This window comes from Bos javanicus, chromosome 1 (genome assembly GCF_032452875.1).
Source record: "Bos javanicus breed banteng chromosome 1, ARS-OSU_banteng_1.0, whole genome shotgun sequence".
NCBI lineage: Eukaryota > Metazoa > Chordata > Mammalia > Artiodactyla > Bovidae > Bos > Bos javanicus.
The window spans coordinates 100374148-100396453 of record NC_083868.1 but is presented as its reverse complement, the minus strand read 5'-3'; positions in this window follow the sequence as shown (position 1 = coordinate 100396453).

The window sequence follows — 22306 nt, the reverse complement described above, 5'->3', positions numbered from 1 at the left end:
GAGTCAGAGACAAAGGACTTTATTTTTTATGGAGCCACAAACACCATGTGTTACAACATACTTTCATCCTTTCCCAAAGTTTCTCAGGAAAAGCCCAGATGGATGCAGATAGATGCATGTGCACTCAGTGAGTTGCATTACAGGAGAGAAACCCTGAACATAGGACACTCCATGTTTTTATAGTAGGCAGCAACATGCCTGCTCTGTGCTCCAGAGGGAGACATTGTTATTATACTGGAAAATAGGCCTTCCTAATGTTGCCTAGGGAGAAAGATTTTACCTTTATTTCCTCAAACTGTAAGCAAACCTGTCATTTGCTCTGGAAAGTGGTACAATCTTTATCATCCAACACTCTTCAGTATACAAATATCCTTGGAAAAAAAATAATCCACAAGAAATGGAACTTAATATCTCACTTACAAAGCATGCAGGGACCTGTGGGGAGTTTCATCCAAAATTATATCTTCATATTTGCTGATAAGTTTTAAAAATATCCATTTGAGAATTTGTGCTTGTTCTACTTCAGAGACCAAGGATCCTGGAAATCAAAAATAATTGAAACTATTGAGAGCTGTATATAAGAAGAGAGCTTTAGTATAAGTTTCAATGTTATTGAGCCAAAACTTTAGCAGATTTATAGCTTTATTTATTTACTTAGAAATATAAACTTTCCTTGTTTTTCTGGTAAAGTTTTTTATCTTCATAAAGGGTCTCGTGAGCAAGCCAAGATATGCTGGTCTTGCATTCTTGTAGTGATGATAATGTACAATAGAAAATAAGACTCCAATGTTCATTTATCATTTATGATGACAGATTGAGAGCAGCTGCAAGCATGAAGCTGACAATTCTGCCTAGGATGATGTACAGCACAAACCAGAATGATCCTAAGATGCATTAACTTTATATTAATGCACAGTGACCATTACTGATATGGAATGCAAGATGCTTATGATAATATATAGGGAAAGGGACGGTTCAAAAACAAGAGTATACAGTATACTGTTATACTAACTTAGGAACACAAATACTTTACTCACAGAATACAAGATTACTAAATTTCTTGGATAAACAGAATTTTAGTTTCTTGTAAATATATACAAACATACCTGTTACTTGAAAAATATATTATATAGTTATTATATGGTAATAAAAGCCAGAAGTCAAAAGTAGGGTATATTATAGGGGGACAAAAAGACTTTTAAAGCAACCTACATTTTTTTTTCTATTCATTAGGTCTCGTATGTTTGAACCTTGTAAAAATAGGGTGCAAATGATAAGGAGTCATGGCTAACCATGGTATCTAAAACCAGCAGATGGTACCTTAAACCAGTAGATGTAGTATAGAACCCTTCTGCTTATGGAGTGAGATTATTTCACATTGTTCGTCTTATCTTCTGTATCTTCTTTTGCTCTTAAACATATCTTACATTAAAATCATGGCTGCTGACTTTGATCTTAGAGATAAACTATTTTTGTTTTTTAAGTGAGACTCACAGAATTAAGATGGGCCAAAGGAAAATACTTATTGAGTAGCTACTTCATGCCAAGCATTGTGCCAGGGACTTCATACACATTATCATACTTAGTCAGCCTGATTCCTGATTGAAAAATAGTCTCATCATATTGTTATAGGGGGAAAGAGAGACATGTTGTTTCACTGCATGCTGCTGCTGCTGCTAAGTCATTTCAGTCGTGTCCGACTCTGTGCGACCCCATAGACGGCAGCCCACCAGGCTCCCCTGTCCCTGGGATTCTCCAGGCAAGAACGCTGGAGTGGGTTGCCATTTCCTTCTCCAAGCATGAAAGTGAAAAGTGAAAGTGAAGTCGCTCAGTCGTGCCCGACTCTTAGCGACCCCATGGACTGCAGCCTACCAGGCTCCTCCGTCCATGGGATTTGCCAGGCAAGAGTACTGGAGTGGGGTGCCATTGCCTTCTCCTGTTTCACTACATAGTTATATCAAAATTAAGATTTTAGCAACACTGACCTCAGAATTAATCACTCATTTATTAGTCTAAGTAATCCTTAAAATGGAATCTTACCAGGATGTGAAATAGTTTCCAAGAATTGACAAAACATATTTTTAGCTCCAATATAACATATTTTTTTTTCTCATCCATTGTTTGAATTAATCATCCTACATTTGTGTATAATGATGGTACCTCTCCAATTACCACCTTCTTTTCTCCTTCCTTCAAAAGTCACAGCTTTTGAAAGAGGGACCTCAAACCACTGCTTCACCAATGCCAGCTAAAGATGTATTAATCAACACTTATACCAGGATATTACATTCTTAGCTTATCATAATACACTTCAAAATAGAACTTTATAACATTTACAAAGGTATAACAACTTTATAATAGGTAAACACTTCATCTATGCTTAATTCCAATAAAAATTCATTAAAGAAGAAAAAAATTATAATTTTTATAGCTTAAAAAAATCCCCTGAAGACAGCTGTAGTGGTGGAGAGTAACAGAGCTGCTGCTTACCAGGACAGCAGCCTACCAGGCTTCTCCGTCCATGGGATTTTCCAGGCAAGAGTACTGGAGTGGGGTGCCATTGCCTTCTCTGGAGTAACAGAGCAGGAGAATATAATTTTATATTTATATGGATACACACTGTGAAAATAAAGCTGTCAATATTCCAATAAATGAAGCAAGATAATGGGGCAAGTCTTTTTAAATTAATACTTCTTTTAAAATTAATTAATGCAAGTAAATGTTTTAAATGAATTTTTATTTTAAGCACTCAATTATTTATATAAAATATCCCAGATGAAAAAGTCCAAATGTAATTTAAATTGTAATTTAATTTAAATTAAAAATGATATATTAAAATCTCATATTATTTAGATTACAAACAATATGAGTAAATTGCAACTTTTCAATTTTATGAAATTTTGAACTTAGAATTTAAATCATATTAATATTGCAAATGGAATTATCAGATAGCAAAAAATGATAAGCTCTAATGATTATTTTAAAGAATTTAAAACAAAAATATAAGTATGCATTTAATTAAATTTCAACATGAGAATAATTAAATTAAATTATGAACCCTGGGGTTTGAAGGCACAGTTCAAATGCTGGCTCTATTGAAATTACAGAATCTTACTTTCTCTAAGGCCACTTTTCTTTATGAGACTATATTCCACAGTTTGATATTGTTAAAGATCTATTACATAACCAATGCTTGGCACACTATTAATATATTTAATATGTATTCAGTAAATGATGTATTCAGTCATAGCAGAAATAGTGTTAAAATTCTTAATAGACATACAGAAAAAAGGGATGTAATAAAAGTTTGGTTACAGCACATTGAAAGATGAGTCAATAAAGTGAAATCCTGCATCATAAATTTTCAACACTGCTGTTGTATTGTTTCTTTCTTCCCTTTTAGCATTGTGCTTTTATTCCTCTGATAGAGAAACTCCTGGTGTTTATACCAAGAGGGTTGCCATTATACTTAATTGGTTTCACAACTGCTAAATAATCCTATTGGGACATCACTTTGTTGATGAGATAAATAGCAATCTAACTGTGGACTTAATCACCTTCTTCTTTAAAAGACTTCAGATATTCTTTAGCCTTGTTGCTGTGACATGTGATAATTAGCTTGAAAGGAGATGGAGAGGTAGATATCAATGCCAATTAACTCTGGTTCTTGGTGAAATTGGTATATCCATAGAAAACCTAGAAAAGAATACCTCATCTAAGCAACAAAACTTTCTGAATGCCAGAATATTGATTTATTGAATTATTAATTCATCTTATAGATAGTTACAAAGTCTTTGGCTTCCTTCCATGAACTATGGTTTTCTAGATCCGTAGATTGATAGATATAGGTATAGATAGGCTTTATAGATATAAAACTTTTGTTATAAGTAAATAATACATAATATTTAATCAATAATAATATATAAATAGTATATGGTTATATATCATTGTGTGTGTGTGTTAGTCACTCAATCATGTCCGACTCTTTGTTATCTCATGGACTGTAGCCTACCAAGCTCTTCTGTCCATGAAATTCTCCAAGCAAGAATACTACAGTGGGTTGCCATTCCCTTCTCCAGGGAATCTTCCTGATCCAGGGATCAAACCTGGGTCTCCTGCATTGCAGGCAGATTCTTTACCATATGAGGCACTGGGGAGGCACATATATCATTAAATATAAATAATATATAGTACATAATATATATCCTTGACATCAGGGGCTTTAGTTAAATGAGAAGTGTTATATAATTAAACAAATGAATATATATAATTACAAATCATTTTCAGTACTGGAAAAAAATAGTGTGGTTCTATATGACAGTAAAACAGAAGAACCCATATTATTTTAGAAGAACTACTATTTGAGCTGATATGAATGAAGAATAGTGGGGAGAACATGCCAAATGAAAAACAAAGCACAAGCAAAGTCCCACAGTGGGAAAATCTTAGTTTTTTGGTTGGATACGCTTTGAGAAGACTGTTGCCAGGAGTGTGGTGAGAAGAGAGGCTGAAGAAAGAGCCCCAGTAAAAGGCATCAAAGTTATTAAATAGTTTGTTGGTGTAATGGGAAGCCACAGAGGTTTGGATTAAAATAGTGATATCATCTAATTATATAAATTTTAAAAATAACACTCTGGCTGTCCTGTGGGTAAAAGATTATGAAATGGCAAGAGTGCAGGCAGGAAATTGTTTTTGGAGGCTATTGCAGTAATCCAAGCAAGAGATCATGTAGTTTTCCTCTCTTCAGGGATTTATTCATCTTTATATGAATGAATGCTCTTTCTTGGCCCACAGCACCAGAGAGTAAATGCAAAACTAAACCTAGAAAGACTTCTGAAAATCTTGCCTGCTCCTCCAACTGTGTCTTAAGTGATGAGGAGTTGAAGGATATTCTTCTATATCCCTGTCTTTAGTTCAGAGAACTGTACTTTTCAGAATGAGAGCAATTATCTTGAGCCATATTTATAGGAAGGGATATAGATTTGAGGGATATATTAGCAGAAAGTCATTGACTTTCTTTTTTATGTAACCTCTGGTTGTCCATCTAGCTTAACATTAAAATACCCATCTCTTACTCTGTTCTCACTTCCTCCTATTGATTTTTTCCCACAAGACCTAGATTCTAGCTTTGGTTCTCACCCTGAATCATATCCTAATCAAAAAATGTCTTGAGGACTTCATTTCAGTTACTAACATAAAATCTAGAAATACAGAGTATAGATATGAACCCGGTTCAAACTTCAGCATTAGTGAATATTAGCTGTGTGATACTGGCATTGTCAATTAACTGCTCTAAGAATGCATTCCTCCTCTGTGATATTAAGATAATATTCAGCTTTCAGGGTTGCTATATATATCTTTATAAAAGCCACTCATAACATATTACATATTGTTATGAGTGGCTTTTATAAAGATATTATATTTATTTTTATATGTAATATTATAATTAATATTACATATTAGGAGCTCAAAAATTAGTAGCTGCTCTTATCATTTTAGATAAAAATAATACACTCCCTCCCTCTTGAAAGAATGTATATGAGAGCACTTGAGGTGTAGATATTTTATATAAAGACTTCATTCATTCATTCATTTAATCATCATACATTTAATCAGTCATCAGTCAATTAGGGTGTAATATGAAGCATCACCACCAGAAAGGCATTGTGTCAGGTTCTGGGAGAAAGGATGGATGGAATATTCATAACATAAGTCTTAATCTGCAAGACTGCAAAATCCAGGAAGTTTTCAGAAATGAGGATGTTAGTAGTTCAAGGGGAAAAAAAGTACTTTTCCTTTCTGGAGCAAGCAGAAGTAGCTAGTTAGAAGAAATGGAGACTAGAGAAAGGTGGTAAGAAACAGATATTTCAAGCCAAAGGAAAAGGTCTGACTGAAAGTGGAGGGGCTGTCTCTAGAAGGTTATGCTTAGTAAAGCAATAGACAGACAAAAGCAGGAAAAGAATACACTCTTTTGTTTAAGTTATATTTGAATTTACCCAATTATATCTTTGTATCAGCTCTAGAAGTTATATATTTTTACACAAATTTATAGATGAGAAAATGAGGCTTTGAATCTCCTGAAACCATTTAGCACTCAGATGGCAAATTATAACTCAAATCCCATGTGTCTAGACCTAAAGAGTATTTTCTATTTTCTTTCAACTACACCATTTTTTAAAAATGTTTAGTTCTCACTTAACAACCACTTTATGTCTAATATATAACATGAGAAAAGGTCTATTCTGGGGGAAAAAAATCCTTATTTATCAAACCCACATATAATCTTTCACCTATTACAGAGGAGGCTGGTGGGCTACTATGTTCCATAGGGACCCAAAGAGTCAGACACGACTGAAGCGGCTTAGCATGCATGCATTTGTTATTAAACTAATTAAAAGACTTTCTCCTTATATGCTGATGTTCCTTGAAACCAACAAGGGTGGATATCTGGTAAAAGTGTCACTATTTAGATCACACTGTACATATGGAGTGAGATCGTCTCAATAGTATGTGTCTGTGCTATTTTGATGTTAAGGAGAAATCATTCATCACATCCTCAAGTCTGGTCTATTGAAAGACAATCTATCCAGTGCAGTGGATTTTTACATCCTAGATTAAATCTGAAGAGATGGAGTGGTTTTTTCCAAGACTCTTCTCATCACTTATCCTAAATGGACTATAATGGAATGTAAAGCAGCACAATGCCTCTTGATTCTCCTTAATAATATGACATGTAAATTCTCATGGCTTTGTGCCACAATATCAGAGGAAGAGAGCTTCCCTGGTAGCTCTGCTTGTAAAGAATGTGCCTGCAGTGCAGGAGACACCTGCTTGATTCCTAGGTCAGGAAGATCCCCTGGAGGAGGGAATGGCAACCCACTCCAGTATTCTTGCTTGGAGAATCCCCATGGACAGATGAGACTGGCAGGCTACAGTTCATGGGGTCACGATGAGTCAGACTCATGACTAAGCACAGCACAGCATTAGGGGAAGAATTTTGCTAATCTAGAGCTCTCAAGTCTAAGCTGTCTCTTTGTATTTTGCTGAATTGTGACAACTTCAGAAAGATAGTTTAAATTATGATTATGAGTTTAATTATCATCACCATTGCCACCCTATTTCTTTCAAGACATAAAAACCCCATAAGTCATCCTCTCTAGAAGTCAAGGGAGCACTAGGGGAAAATGCAGCTCACTGGAGCCATTTGAACAATGACTGTGAAAATAACATCTGTTCCTTGTTTTCATGTTAAATGTATTTTTTTAATTCACTGCAGGGAACACCACTGGCAGCAGTCAGTGTAATTTATCTAAATCTTTAATACTCACTGTTTTATTCAGGAACAGAAATATATTTGCTTTCTAAAGAACATCAAGAGTAAATGTTAAGGGATTCTCTTTAATATTATAGGATTATGAGCAGGTATTGAAGCAATCAATTGTGAATGTGTAACTATCAATCACAGCCATGATTAAATAAAATTGCCTTCTGCCACATAAAAAAGGGCTGATGTAGGCATGGGTTTGTGAGTGTAGGGTGTGGGTATATATATAAGGATATCAGTTGGTTGCAACATTACAAGAAACATTAAAGACACTGCCAGATAGTAGAAGAATTATTAAAATTCCTGAGATTTAACAAAATAAACATGTGGAATAATATAAAGTTGAATGTGAGAAGGTGATTCATTTCCTGCTGAATTCCTTCAAAGGAAAGCTTCTCACATTGTTCTTAACTCCATGATATACACTGGTTGGAGGTTTTTCCAGATATGGTCAAATTTCTCTAGAATTTTAAGCTTTTTTTTTTTTTTTTGTAGGTCTCTCCATATTCTCTGTCCAACTGTTTTCTTACAAGTTTTTCAACACCAAATCCCCTATAAGAATCTCCTTTTTTCTTTTTTTACTGACTTGAAAACAGTATTAATCCTGATTGACTCAAGTTATCTCATTGTCAAACGTCTTCCTACTTTTTTGTGTCAACTCAATTCTACCCATCTTGCCATATTCAATGCATGAACAGACTAGCTCATCCACTTCTCCACCGAAGCCAATAATATATCTATATTAAACACTTACTATATTCCACACATTGAGAATATTGAAGGTAGACATTTCCTTGGAGGTTAAGCTTGATAATCTTCCCTGGTAGCTCAGACAGTAAAGCGTCTGCCTACAATGTGGTAGACCCAGGTTCAATCCCTGGGTCGGGAAGATCCTCTGGAGAAGGAAATGGCAATCCACTCTAGCACTCTTGCCTGGAAAATCCCATGGATGGAGGAGCATGGTAGGCTACATTCCATGGGGTCGCAAAGAGTTGGACACGATTGAGTGACGTCACCTTCACTTAAACTTGATAAGGAGAAAGAACTACTGAATGCCAAATCATGAAAGCATGAAAGGACATGGCATGTTAGTGAGGGTCAAGCAGTTTGATAGAAAGGAGTGGATTAGAAAAGTGCATTTGTTATTCTTAATTTACTACGATATTTTCTTTCTTAATCTCTCTCTCATGAATCCTTACATATATTAAAATTGTCATTGTTTTGGTTTCTGTCATATATATATTTTTTTCAGACCAAGAATGTATTGAAAAATACAAGGAAACAAAAGGAAAAAAGAAAGGAAAGCCACTGCTAACAATTTCTAGCATATATATTATTCTCTGTGTTTATATTTGTACACATGTACATATGTAGTTTTTCTACAAACAAGGTATCTGATTTTTTAAACTTTGTAAATCTGTATTTTTTAATATTGTGTTGTGTATATTTTTCAATATGATAAATTGCTCTTATACATTTGACCATGTTACCCTTTGATAACTTGATTTTATAAATGATGTATCTGTGTTCCTCTTTTGGAAAAAAAAGGCATACATATTTATGCACAAAAATTTATAGTTTAAAAGGTCTCCATATATGATGACACTATTCATTAATACACAGAACCACCATTATACACCATTTTTAATGGTTGCTCTTCCCTGGTGGCTCAGATGGTAAAGACTCTGCCTTCAATGCTGGGAGACCTGAGTTAAATTCCTGGGTCAGGAAGATCCCATGGAGAAGGAAATGGCAACCCACTCCAGTATTCTTGCCTGAAAAATTCCATAGACAGAGAAGACTGACAGGTTACAGTCCATGGGGTTGCAAAGAGTTGGATACAAAAGAGCAACTAACACTTTCACTTTCATGTACATATATATGTGTGTATGTATATATGTGTGTATATACACACATATACAGTATAATGTATATTATACATTATATATAATATATATAATGCATATTATACATTACATTATATACAGTAATGTATATGTCTATATTATATATGATAGATTATATGTATTATTATATTATATATTATATTTATAATATATTATATATTATATTTATGATATATTATGTGATATTTATAATATATTATATATAATGTATATTATACATTACATTATATACAGTAATGTATCTATCTTTAAACACACTCAATTTAATTTTTATCAGGCCACCTTAGAGGCATTTCATATTTATCCATTTTAACTATTATCAATTATTATACTATTATACAATTAGTATACTCTAATACTTAATATCTGTTCTCTCTATGATAGTCATTAAATAAATTCTCAGGAGGCAGTTTCTGAATCAAGAGTACACAATGGTTTTTAGTAAAATATCCTCTCAAAAGTAGTATGCAACCACTAATTTTTTACTAAATTTTTACTTAGCTATATCAGCTATATAAAGTGGAGGGAATCAAGGCAAGGGTCTTTAATTCATTCTGATATTTAGAAAGCCTATCACAAAATTCAGAAAAATTAATGGCAATAACATAAGTGAGCAGAGACAAGGAAGACACTTTGCCTCCTCTTTCTCTGGGTAATATTTCATAGAAGGACTTTGTTCCCTTGAATTATTACAAGTTAAAAAGAATATTGAATTCAGTATCTTCTAAGTGGCATTAATTTCATTCCAATAAATTGAGAAATTGAAACATGCCAACTGTGAACATATATATGATATAGACTACTAGAATGTTTAAACATGTGCCATGGAGGAAGGCTTTGTCAAATTTAGTTTATTACTGAAAGCAATAAAGATGGCTTATTTACCTAAGGTTTTTCATTTACTAAGACTTTAAAGAATATTGGCATCCTCTTCCTCAATTAACTTGTTTAATCAAGTAATACTCATTGAGTACATACATGTCAGACCTTATATTAGGAACTCTGATAGCTGACATATTTTCAGGTGGGATAGCCTCTGCAGGGCATTACTTTGACTGCTGCCAGGCATTGTTTTTATATGAATTTCATCTTTAAAATATATTCCCTTATATTGAAAATCTATTTTACTTCAATTTATATTTTTATAGAAATAGCAGTTTAATATATGTACGTTACCTGTGATAGCTGTCACAAGCAATCAAGGATGATGATTTTATTTTTAAAGCAAACAGCTTTAAAGTGGTGCATATTCAAAAGCAGAGACATTACTTTGCCAACAAAGGTTCGTCTAGTTAAGGCCATGGTTTTTCCTGTGGTCATGTATGGATGTGACAGTTGGACTGTGAAGAAGGCTGAGCGCCGAAGAATTGATGCTTTTGAACTGTGGTGTTGGAGAAGACTCTTGAGAGTCCCTTGGACTGCACGGAGATCCAACCAGTCCATTCTGAAGGAGATCAGCCCTGGGATTTCTTAGGAAGGAATGATGCTCAAGCTGAAACTCCAGTACTTTGGCCACCTCACGCGAAGAGTTGACTCATTGGAAGAGATTCTGATGCTGGGAGGGATTGGGGGCAAGAGGAGAAGGGGACAACAGAGGATGAGATGGCTGGATGGCATCACTGACTCAATGTACGTGAGTCTCAGTGAACTCCAGGAGTTGGTGATAGACAGGGAGGCCTGGCGTGCTGAGATTCATTGAGTCTCAAAGAGTCGGACATGACTGAGTGACTGATCTGATCTGAACTTAAAAATAAATTTTGTAAATACCTATTCATGCTAAATGTCCTCTACAGAAAGAATAAGGCACTGTATATATAATCTGTTTACATATATTTCTAAAAATGATTGGTCCATCCTTTCTTTTCAGAAACTCTGCTTAGCAGACAGATTCACAGATTGCATTGAAGGGCATCTGCTAATTGTCCAAGACCATAAACTACTTTTGTGCCGTGTAATATCACCTTAGGAGTTCCTCCTTCCTGCTTTCTTCTTGATCATCTTCTCCAGTAGTCATCAATCATTTTTTTCTCTTGCTCTTTCCCTAATTCTGCCTCAGTGCTATAAATTGTATAGTTCAGTTCTTCCTCTTTAATAGACAGTCTTAACTCCAAATATATACCTTGAGTCACTGACAGACAACTTCCAATATTTTCCTTATTGTGTCTTTCTGGTTCCATAAATGGATATTGTGCATTCCTATAATTTGTTCCAATTGCCAGTGTATTGTCTAGCCAATTCTATGCTCTGCCTAAGCTCTTCTTGTCTTCTGGTCCTTCCTATCCTCTGAAAATAGTTTTTCTTTTCTTGGAAAACATAGATTAAGTCCTTAATTAAATTTACATCCAGGAAATTTTGTCTTTACAAATACAAGTTCCATGATTCCACATTAGGCTAGCTTCCAAGCTGTAGCTTCTGTGTCTATAAAATAAAAATGATTTTCTCCAATATTGGTGTTTGAGGAAACTAACCCTGAGTTTTTGAGAACCAGCAAATGTTACAAAGCTTTTCTGATTATAGATAAGTTAGAATATCTCACTAAAACTCCTTTCCTCTGTCAGGATTAGAAATATTTCCTTTTTATTTAGGACTAAAATTTCATAAGACAGAGCATAAAGACTGTTATAATTGAGAACACTGAACAAATACAACAATTTATTCCAACAAAGAAAAATTCTTAATAGATTCCTAGCATTTCCAAAATCTATTTAAATAAATATCTCCTAATTCTGCCCCCCCAAAAAAGAGACCTACCTACTGTAGTTATCGTATTAACCATCATACACAATAGGTTCCTATTACATAGTACAAGCTTAAAAACATTAGTTATCTCTGTACTGATTTGCTTAGATATTATTTTTATCAAATAATAAAGATGGTTTAACACAATACTGTGTTGATAAAAGATAGGCTGATGTTTCTCTGACCATTTGCTGTTACAATTTAGCCCATTTGTGTAAGGAAATCTTCGTCAATAAGAAAATAATGGCTGTAATAAGAAAATCTATCATCCATCAGAAAACTTTCCCTTAAGTGAGTTTTAGTCATTACTTGCTTCCTGGAATTATTGGTGCCTCCTTTGCTCACCAGAGATTTCTTCATCAATAGAAGCTCTCTTAGTGTTTATGTGTCTTGCTATTTCTAACAAAATTTCTGGATTTTCTGTGCTTTAATTCACAGTGCATGGCAGAAACTTTGTTTGTGATATTCACTTTTAATTGAGGCCACTGACAAAATCTCTATTTGGATAAAAGCAGAGGATTGATCCCAGTACCATGCCACTCAATGAATAAATACTAACATTTTAAAACTCAACTAGAGATTATGATTTTATTCTACCTAGACTGTGGAGCTATTATCCTTGGAGCCATTACACTGGAAGTACTGGTCTGCATTATATTTATGCCTCAGATATCCTTGCACTCAATTGCTAACTAATTATTTAACTAAAACATGACTATAGGCAAGATATTAATTCAGCTTTGAGAGAATTACCAAGATCTGAAGAACAGTCTCTCATTGAACTGATGAAAGCAGTTCTGACCATAAATATTACTTTTTGTTCTTGTTATAGTTATATGCTTAATTTGGGGCTTCCCAAGTGGTGCTAGTAGCAAAGAACCTGCCTGCCAATGCAGGATACATAACAGATGTGGGTTTGATCCTTGGGTTGGGAAGATCCCCTGGAGGAGAGCATGTCAATCCACCCCAGTGTTCTTGCCTGGAGAATCCTGTGGACAGAGGAGCCTGGCAGGCTACAGTCCATAGGGTCGCAGAGTCGGTCACGACTGAAGCAAATACACACACATGCTTAATTTTAGAGGATTGAATGGATGTCTTCAAGAAGCCCAAAAAGAGAGATATCAACCCTTACTCTTGAGGTAGGGGTTCAGGAAAAGAGCTTAGTCTCCTAAGAGGGAGTCCTAAGCCCCAAGTAAATAAAAAAGCCGACTAGTGTTTGGTCTCTCAACTTAGGCACTCAGTCTGATATCTGAGCCCTCATGTATCAACCAAGGACTGGTTTTTAAATGAGTGAGGAAGAAGAAAACACATGGATTCCTAGGGCTTATTCTGTTCCCTGTTCAGAAGGCATGGAAATCACGCTGTTTTCTGGCATATGATCAATTCAGTTCAGTTCAGTCGCTCAGCCATTCTGACTCTTTGTGATCCCATGGACTTCAGCACAGCCAGCTTCCCTGTCTGTCACCAACTCCTGGAGCTGGCTCAAACTCATGTCCATCGAGTCGGTGACGCCGTCCAACCATCTCATCTTCTGATTTCCCTTACTCTTCCAGCCTTCAATCTTTCCCAGCATAGATCAGCTAAATTAATCTTTATGCTGTTAATAAGAATCTTCAAATAGCACTGACACTGGATTAAATGCATTCCCTTTTTTAATTCAGTATTTAAAAACCTCAGAGTCAACTTTAATGGTCTCAAATAGCAAATTTATGGAGTTAGAAACTCACAAATACTTTCTTTTGCTACCTTTAAAAAGCAGTTATTATTTTGGCTATACATGATTGGGCTTCAGAATGTCAGTGAAATCTCTGAGGTTGTATTTGCACATTTTTACAAAATAGGGTCCAAAACTTATCAGATTCTCAAAAGGATACATGTCTACCAAAATTAAGAGAAAAAGCCTTAGCTGATCTCTGTTTCGGTTGCATCATTAAGGGCTTTATTCTACTTTACATTTAATTGTGTTACCCAACATAAATATACTGGAGCACAAAGAAAGTTTCATTTTAAATAAGTTAAACAAATATTTAGAGAAAATTAAGTGTCATAACAGAAAACTAGGCTTTTTCCCTTCTTCATCTTACACATAATTCCCACTTGAAATGACAACAACTAAAGTTCCAGGCCTTTGGCATAACTTCTTATCAGCCTCAAGTCATCCATTTTTTAATTTCTTGTGGGCTCTCTGGATTCTTTCTGCACATCATTGCCTGGAAAATCCTGTGGTGTTTATTACAGTATTCTTGGAAGAAAGAAGCTGCTAAAATAACTGCAATGTTCATCCTTTGCTTAATTACAGCAAATATCTCTAGAGTTAGACTTAATTGGGTAGAGTCTGGTAACATTTATTAAAGGTGTGGATTGTGCTTATGCTTGTATTATATTTTATATTTATTTGTTTCATTTAACTGCTAACATGATTTTATCAGGGGTGTGGTCTCAACTTGATAGCTTTCTGGGATAACAAAGTGAGGTTATAATGCTCTTCTGCAATCTCTTCTTCATGATCTCTTGTCTTCCATCATCTCAAACTGCTCTTTATTAATTGCCTCCATTGTCTACTCTGGTCACCAATGCCTTTAATACCAGTATTTCTGTCTGCAGTGTTATTTTCCCTCTATGCTTTGATAAATACTTTTATTTTTAGACATAAAACAGCCTCAGAAGCTTTCCCTGCACCTTCTATTTAAATTTAAACCAATATATATTCTATTGAACCATAATAATCTTCCACTGGGATTCCAGGTGGCCCAGTGGTACAGAATCTGCCCTACCAATGCAGGAAATGCAAGAGATAAGTGTTGAATCCTTGGGTCGGAAAGGTTCCCTAGAGAAGAAAATGGCAACAAACTCCAGTATTCTTACCTGGAAAATTCCATGGCAGATGTGTCTCCACCTCTCCATTGAGTTTATATCTTTTGACATTGAGAGAGGAAGGGCTTTAGAATACTAATGGGATAAAGAGCATCTTTCCTGATGAAGTCTAAATTCTATGGTGAGACTTCCAGACGATAAATTCCATTCTTTGCCTTCCCATTCTTCATTATACATTAAAAAATTCCTAGAAATACATCAAGGGGAATAACACATGTCAGTTATTTGGAATGCTTTTACCAACTCACCACATTGAAAATACAGAATTAAGCAAATGTGAATGTTCAAACTAATCTCCCCTCAACATACACTATTTAGCCTCAGTGAGAAGTCTTAGTTAAATTTACTGATAGTTCAGCTCTAATTTAAGGGAAATTCAAGACATGTAGCCAGCAAAGCAAATTGAACTGACTACAGAGATGGAGAGAGGGCAGAGAAGGATAAAGATGGGCCAGAATGAGTGAGGTAGAGTAGAGATGCCACAGTGGATGAAAAGCAACAAGAAAGATTAGAAACAGGGACAGGACAGAGAAACACTTGGGACGCACAAATACACATTAAAAGGAACATATTTTTGATGGCAGAAAGAACATCTTAGAACAGGGACTCTAATGCGTTCTTTAGCCATTGTGTACAGGTGGTGTAAAACTCCAATGGTTGCATGAATCACCCTTAGTTCTGCTGATTTTTTCATATTTCCTAAATTAGCACCCTAGGAGATTTTTATTCTCCAAATATTCTACCTAATGGGAATCAGGAAGAGTGAGAAATGCTAAATACAAGAATCTAACTCGCAGCTCCATATCATTAAAAATAAAAAGAAGAAGAACCTATTAACATTGCAGTTCACTAAGGTAGCTGACAATAATATGTTGCTTCCTATCTTAATATCAAGTTCTTTGGTCAAAATTAAGAACATATTTTTCTGTTTTAGTTTGTTTTGTTTTGTTTAATCAACATAATGCCCAAAGGGAAAAATGTGACAAACAACAAGATTAAAGACAAAATGATGACAACTGAAATAAACCATTTCTTTGTAATGGAAAATTTTAAAAAACATTGTTCCATATGGCACCAAGATAAAATTTTCAATAAAATGGATAGTTCCTGTGAACTAGAAATTACCAAAGTTGCCTCAAAAAAAGCAGAAAATTTGAATAAGTCCAAATAACAATGAAAGAAATTGAGAAAATTGTCAAGGGAGTATCTTACAAAACTTGCTCTGTGTTCAGATGGTTTTATCTATAAAAACTCTCAAATAACTAGTTACAGATACAGTATAAGATTTTCAAGAATATAGAAATAGCTCAGTATCTATTCAATTCTGTGCATATAGCGAGCATATTCAATTCTAGGAGCTAACAAGGGTAGCACTAAAAAGGAATTTACAGACAGATATTTTTAGGCACAAAATGTTAAAGTTAAACAAAAAATAGAAAGCAACATTCAGTAGTATATTTAAAAGTCACCAGTGCCATGTCCCTTTTATGTGATGAATAAAAGCTTAAAGAAAATGTTAAAATATTTAATAAATAGATCATCACATCAAGTAGCTTAATAAAATTATTCATAATATGAAGATCTGTTGAAAGACATAAGGTATCATTTAACCCAATTGAATACTTACTGCTGAGAAAAATAATTGTTTAATTAGAATCTGAAGAGTATATCTGTGATTACTTAAGGAATATGACAAAATATCAACAACCATTATACTTAATGTTCAAGTTATTTGGGAGATATTTTGGCTCAAAAGGGCTTCCTTGGTGACTCAGATATTAAAGAATCCTCCTGTAATGCAGGAGACCAGGGTTCATTCAATGAGTCAGGAAGATTCCCTGGAGAAAGAAATGGCTACCCACTCCAGTTTTCTTGCCTGGAGAATTCCATGGACAGAGGAGCCTGGCAGGCTTACAGTCCATGGGGTTGCAGAGTCAGACACGACTGAGTAACTTTCACTTTCACTTGGCTCAAAAAATAGGGTCTGAAACAGGAGTACAAAGTTATTAAATAGGAAGAGATGAGAGTGGCATTACTTTCTTGTATCTGATTGAACATCCTTAAGTTACTGTTAGTTCCAACCAGCATCATTCCATAGCTTAATTTAAAAACAAGAACCAAAACTTAAGTACATTTAAAAAATAATGAGGATTAAAACCAAAGTAGAAAGCAAATTGTCAGATAAGGTATGAGAATTTTTAAACCATTCAATAAAGAGCTTTATTGCAACTCACAAAATGCAATGCCAAAGAAATTCCATTAATAATAGCAAAGGATATATACGAATAAAAACAAATATGTATAGCCAATAGAAAATCAAATACCATACTACTTTGAAATCTACAATTCCTTTCAATTCAGTTCAGTTGCTCAGTCATGTACAACTCTCTGGGACTCCATGAACCACAGCATGCCAGGCCTCCCTGTCCATCACCAACTCCCGGAATCCACCCAAACCCATGTCCATTGAATCTGTGATGCCATCCGACCATCTCATCCTCTGCCATCCCCTTCTCCTCCTGCCCTCAATCTTTCCCAGCATCAGGGTCTTTTCAAATGAGTCAGCTCTTCACATCAGGCGGCCAAAGTACTGGAGTTTCAGCTTCAACATCAGTCTTTCCAATGAACACCCAGGACTGATCTCCTTTAAGATGGACTGGTTGGATCTCCTTGCAGTCCAAAGGACTCTAAAGAGTCTTCTTCAATTCCACAGTTCAAAAGCATCAATTCTTCTGTGCTCAGCTTTCTTTATAGTCCAAGTCTCACATCCATACATGACCACAGGAAAAACCATAGCCTTGACTAGACAGACCTTTGTTGGCAAAGTAATATCTCTGTAATATACTGTCTAGGTTGGTTATAACTTTCCCTCTAAGGAGTAAACGTCTTTTAATTTCATGGCTGAAGTCTCCATCTGCAGTGATTTTGGAGCCCCAAAAAATAAAGTCTGCCACAGTTTCCACTGTTTCCCCATCTATTTCCCATGAAGTGATGGGACCAGATGCCATGATCTTCGTTTTCTGAATGTTGAGCTTTAAGCCAACTTTTTCACTCTCCTCTTTCACTTTCATCAAGAGGCTTTTTAGTTCCTCTTCACTTTCTGCCATAAGGGTGGTGTCACCTGCATATCTGAGGTTATTGATATTTCTCCCAGCAATCTTGATTCCAGCTTGTGCTTCCTCCAGCCCAGCATTTCTCATGATGTACTCTGCATATAAGTTAAATAAGTAGGGTAACAATATATAGCCTTGATGTACTCCTTTTCCTATTTGGAACCAGTCTGTTGTTCTATGTCCAATTCTAACTGTTGCTTCCCGACCTGCATACAGGTTTCTCAAGAGGCAGGTCAGGTGGTCTGGTATTCCCATCTCTTTCAGAATTTTCCAGTTTATTGGGTTCCACACAGTCAAAGGTTTTGGCATAGTCAATAAAGCAGAAATAGATGTTTTTCTGGAACTCTCTTGCTTTTTCAATGATCCAGCAGATGTTGGCATTTTGATCTCTTCAATAAGTAATATCAAAACAATATACCTGAAAGGCAATATTTAGTACTATAAACATATCAATACTAGGAGTTTGTGAATGAATCCTTTTACTTTTATTCATTATAGTTCTGATGAAAAAAAAATCCCAAGTAGTGTGTATATGTATATATATATATATATATATATATATATATACAGCAAAAGAGGGACATAAAGAGCTTGGAATACCTATCCTAAAATTAATACTTCTAAATAAATTTATACTTCTAAAATATGAAAGAAAACTCCTGAAAAATAAAAGGAGCAATCCATTTTTTCAAATATATATACTCTATGCATCTATAACAGTATTCAAATAAAGAAAGCAGATTAACAGGGAAAATTATATCACCAAAATATAACCTCTACTATGTAATAATAATGGAGAAGGTGATGGCACCCCACTCCAGTGTTCTTGCCTAGAAAATCCCATGGACAGAGGAGCCTGGTAGGCTGCAGTCCATGGGGTTGCGAAGAGTCGGACACGACTGAGCAACTTCACTTTCACTTTTCCCTTTCATGCATTGGAAAAGGAAATGGCAACCCACTCCAGTGTTCTTGCCTGGATAATCCCAGGGATGGGGGAGCCTGGTGGGCTGCCGTCTATGGGGTTGCACAGAGTCGGACACGACTGAAGCGAGTTAGCAGCAGCAGCAGCAGGTAACAATAAATGATAAAGGAGCCCTCCCAAAAAATAACCAAAACCGACATATAAAACAATTCATATATATAATACAAAGAGCTGATGACTAAAGGTAACCTAGCTAAGCTAGATAGGAGAGAGTTGTCAACAAACACCATGCAGTCAGAATTTCATTAAGTCAGCTGCTCAGCTTTGTAAGTCAGTGAACAAGAGATTGATGAATAAAAAAGAATATACTTTGTAAATTCTTAGACAAGCCTGGAAAAATAATCTAAAATATAGAAATGGTTACATTCTCCATATTAAAAATGCAGAATATGTTTTAAAAATGCAGATGACTGACTTTTGCTTTGGTTATGATGAAATAGTTTGTACTCAACTAATATTCCAAACAACAACGTAAAAGTAAGAAACACATATAAAATCGTTAAAACTTGTTGGAATACATTAGAAATTGCGAAGCATATGGCCTAAGAAAAAGTTAATTGAGATTATCTCAATTTTCAGCCCGCCTCTTTCTTCTCAGGAAGAGAGCATGAGGTCAACATCCAGGCAGAGTTTCTACTAAGGCGTAGAGCAGACAGCAGAGTTTGAGACAAGTCCCAGAGCCGGGAAGACAAACATATGAGATTAGTAGTGCTGTGGCAGCCTGGATAATCCCAGAGATATGGTAAACTCAAACAAACAAGCCCAACATTTGGCATCAGTTTTCCCCACAAGACATTTTGAACATGCCACATTGTTTGGGAGTCAAAATTACATGTTAGGTCCTAGAAATGAGGAAACATTTTAAAAAACTCAGACATTTAGTTGGAAACTCTAGGCGATTAAACCTTAGGGAAATCAGAGAGAGAACCATCATTACAGACTGCAACACAGCACAGGGTGAATTTAGCCTCTGATTGGATTGAGCTCCTCTGCTCCTCTGCATCCTACCAGAGGACTGGGTATATCCTCTCTGCAGAGAGGTGACATCATCCAGAGTGACTCCAATTTTTCATACAAATTTCTGGAATTTAAGCAAAACTTGCCAGGTATACCTATGAATGGGACTAAAGGAAAATATCATAGAAAAAGTTACAAAAGACAAAGATACTGAAGTTATCAGCCTTGATCTTTAAAAATAACTAATTAAGATGGTATAAAATATACATGACAAGATTGACATTCTCACCAGAGAACTTGAATCAATAGAAAAGAAGAAAATTAAATTCCTAGAACTTAAAATATATAGTAATTAAGATGAAGAACTGACATGGCAGAAAGATTAATTAGTTGGACTATATAAACTCATAGACTATATCCAGATTTAAGCATGAAGAAAAAGTATGGGTGATACCCAAATATTCTAAGTTGTACCACAGTGCAATTTTAGTCACAGAAAGGAAGAGATATAGAACAAGGAAAATGCAATTTTTGAAGAGATAATGGCATCAAAAATTCTACAACCAATGGATGACATCAATCTACCAATAGAAGTTTGAAACCAGAAACAGTATAAAGAAAAGTCACTTAGATGCAATAGTACAACTAACTAAGGAAACTGAAAAGAGAGGGAAAAAAAAATCTTTCTAAAAAAAAATCTTAAAAATAGCCAAATAAACAGGGCATCTCACCATCAAAAGGGCAGCAACAAGACTGAAAGCTGACTTTACAAGATAAATACAGAAAACCTGGAGATCACAGATTAATATCTTTAATGTACTGAGGGGAAAGCATCAAAACGAAACAACTGCCTTCATATTCTATACCCAGAAAAAATATTCTTTAAGAGTGACAGCAAACTGAAGAAACTCCAATGCAAACACAAATTGAGAAAATATTTGCCAGCTAGATCCACAGTAAAGACCCAACACTGAGAGATGTCTTCAGACAGAAGGAAAATGGAAAATGGTACCAGAAATGCACAAATAAATGAAGAACAAAAATGGATATGTGATATAGTATCACGTATCCATTGTAAATGGATATGTAAATTGTAAATAAATATGTGATAAAGTATGAATAATCTTTAATTGAATTGTCTCCATAAATAATTCATTATAAATAAATATGTGATAAAGTATGAATAATCTTTAATTGAATTGTCTCCATAAATAATTCATAAAAACTTAGAAAATGCAAGAAAAACAAAAAATAAATCAATATCACCACACATTGCCAGAGAGTACAGTGAAAGTACACAGATGATACTATTGGAGATGGGAGGAGAGATACCTATTCTACCAGGACATGTTGAATAGAGGAAAGCCCTTCTCTATCCTGGATAGAAGAACTATGTGCTATATGCTAAGTTGCTTCAGTTGTGTCCGACTCTTTGCAATTCCAGGGACTGTAGCCCGCCAGGCTCCTCTGTCCATGGGAATTCTCCAAGCAAGAATACTGGAGTGGGTTGTCCTGCCCTCTTCCAGGGGATCTTCCTAACCCAGGGATCAAACACAGGTCTCCTTCATTGCAGGAGGATTCTTTACTGCCTGAGCCTCCTCTATTCTTGAGGAGTAGATTCTTGACTGAGTCTCAACTGATTCAAATAATGGAGAGTAGAGAATAAAGACCAAAAAAAAAAAAAAATTGAGACTTTCCTGGTGATCCACTGGTTAAGACTCTGCATTACACTGCAGGGAGCATGGGTAGGGGGCTTGGGTTAGATCCCTGGTTGGGGAACTAGGATCCTGCAAGACACATGTCACATTAAAAAAAAAAAAAAATTAGAAATTACATGGTTGGTGGGTGTTGAGAAATCTTTAGATAAACAAATATTTAGATTTGTGAATTATCTATTATGGAGTCACCAAATTTATCTCTGCATATTTTCAGCTCTATACAATTATTCCTTGCTTACTAATTTAATCTTTTAGTTCATTCCTATCAGTCTTGTTAAAAAATATCAAGAGGTAGAAAAAAAAAACATAATATAATATGTAGAACTTGAGCAAAACACAGAATTATATCAACCATGAAATGAAAATCATAATGAAAATTTATTTCATATTAATTATGCATTTATACTCAATACCCCATACTGTATATTTTAGGTCATCAAAAGAACAAAAATAATTGAAGCAAAAGAAAAATTCTAGTGTAAAGAATCAAGAAAAGTGGAATGATGCATCTTTCTGAAAGCAATTTGATTTTCTGCTTCTTTTCTCCCTGGTGCTTGCCAAACAGGCCCAGCAATAAATGGTAAATGGAACAGTTTTCCTAAGAGAATGCTTAAAATTCTTGCCAAATAAAGTAGGATTCTGTTAATTAAAATTTTAATTGTTCTTGAAAGTGGTTGAGAAAGACAATACTT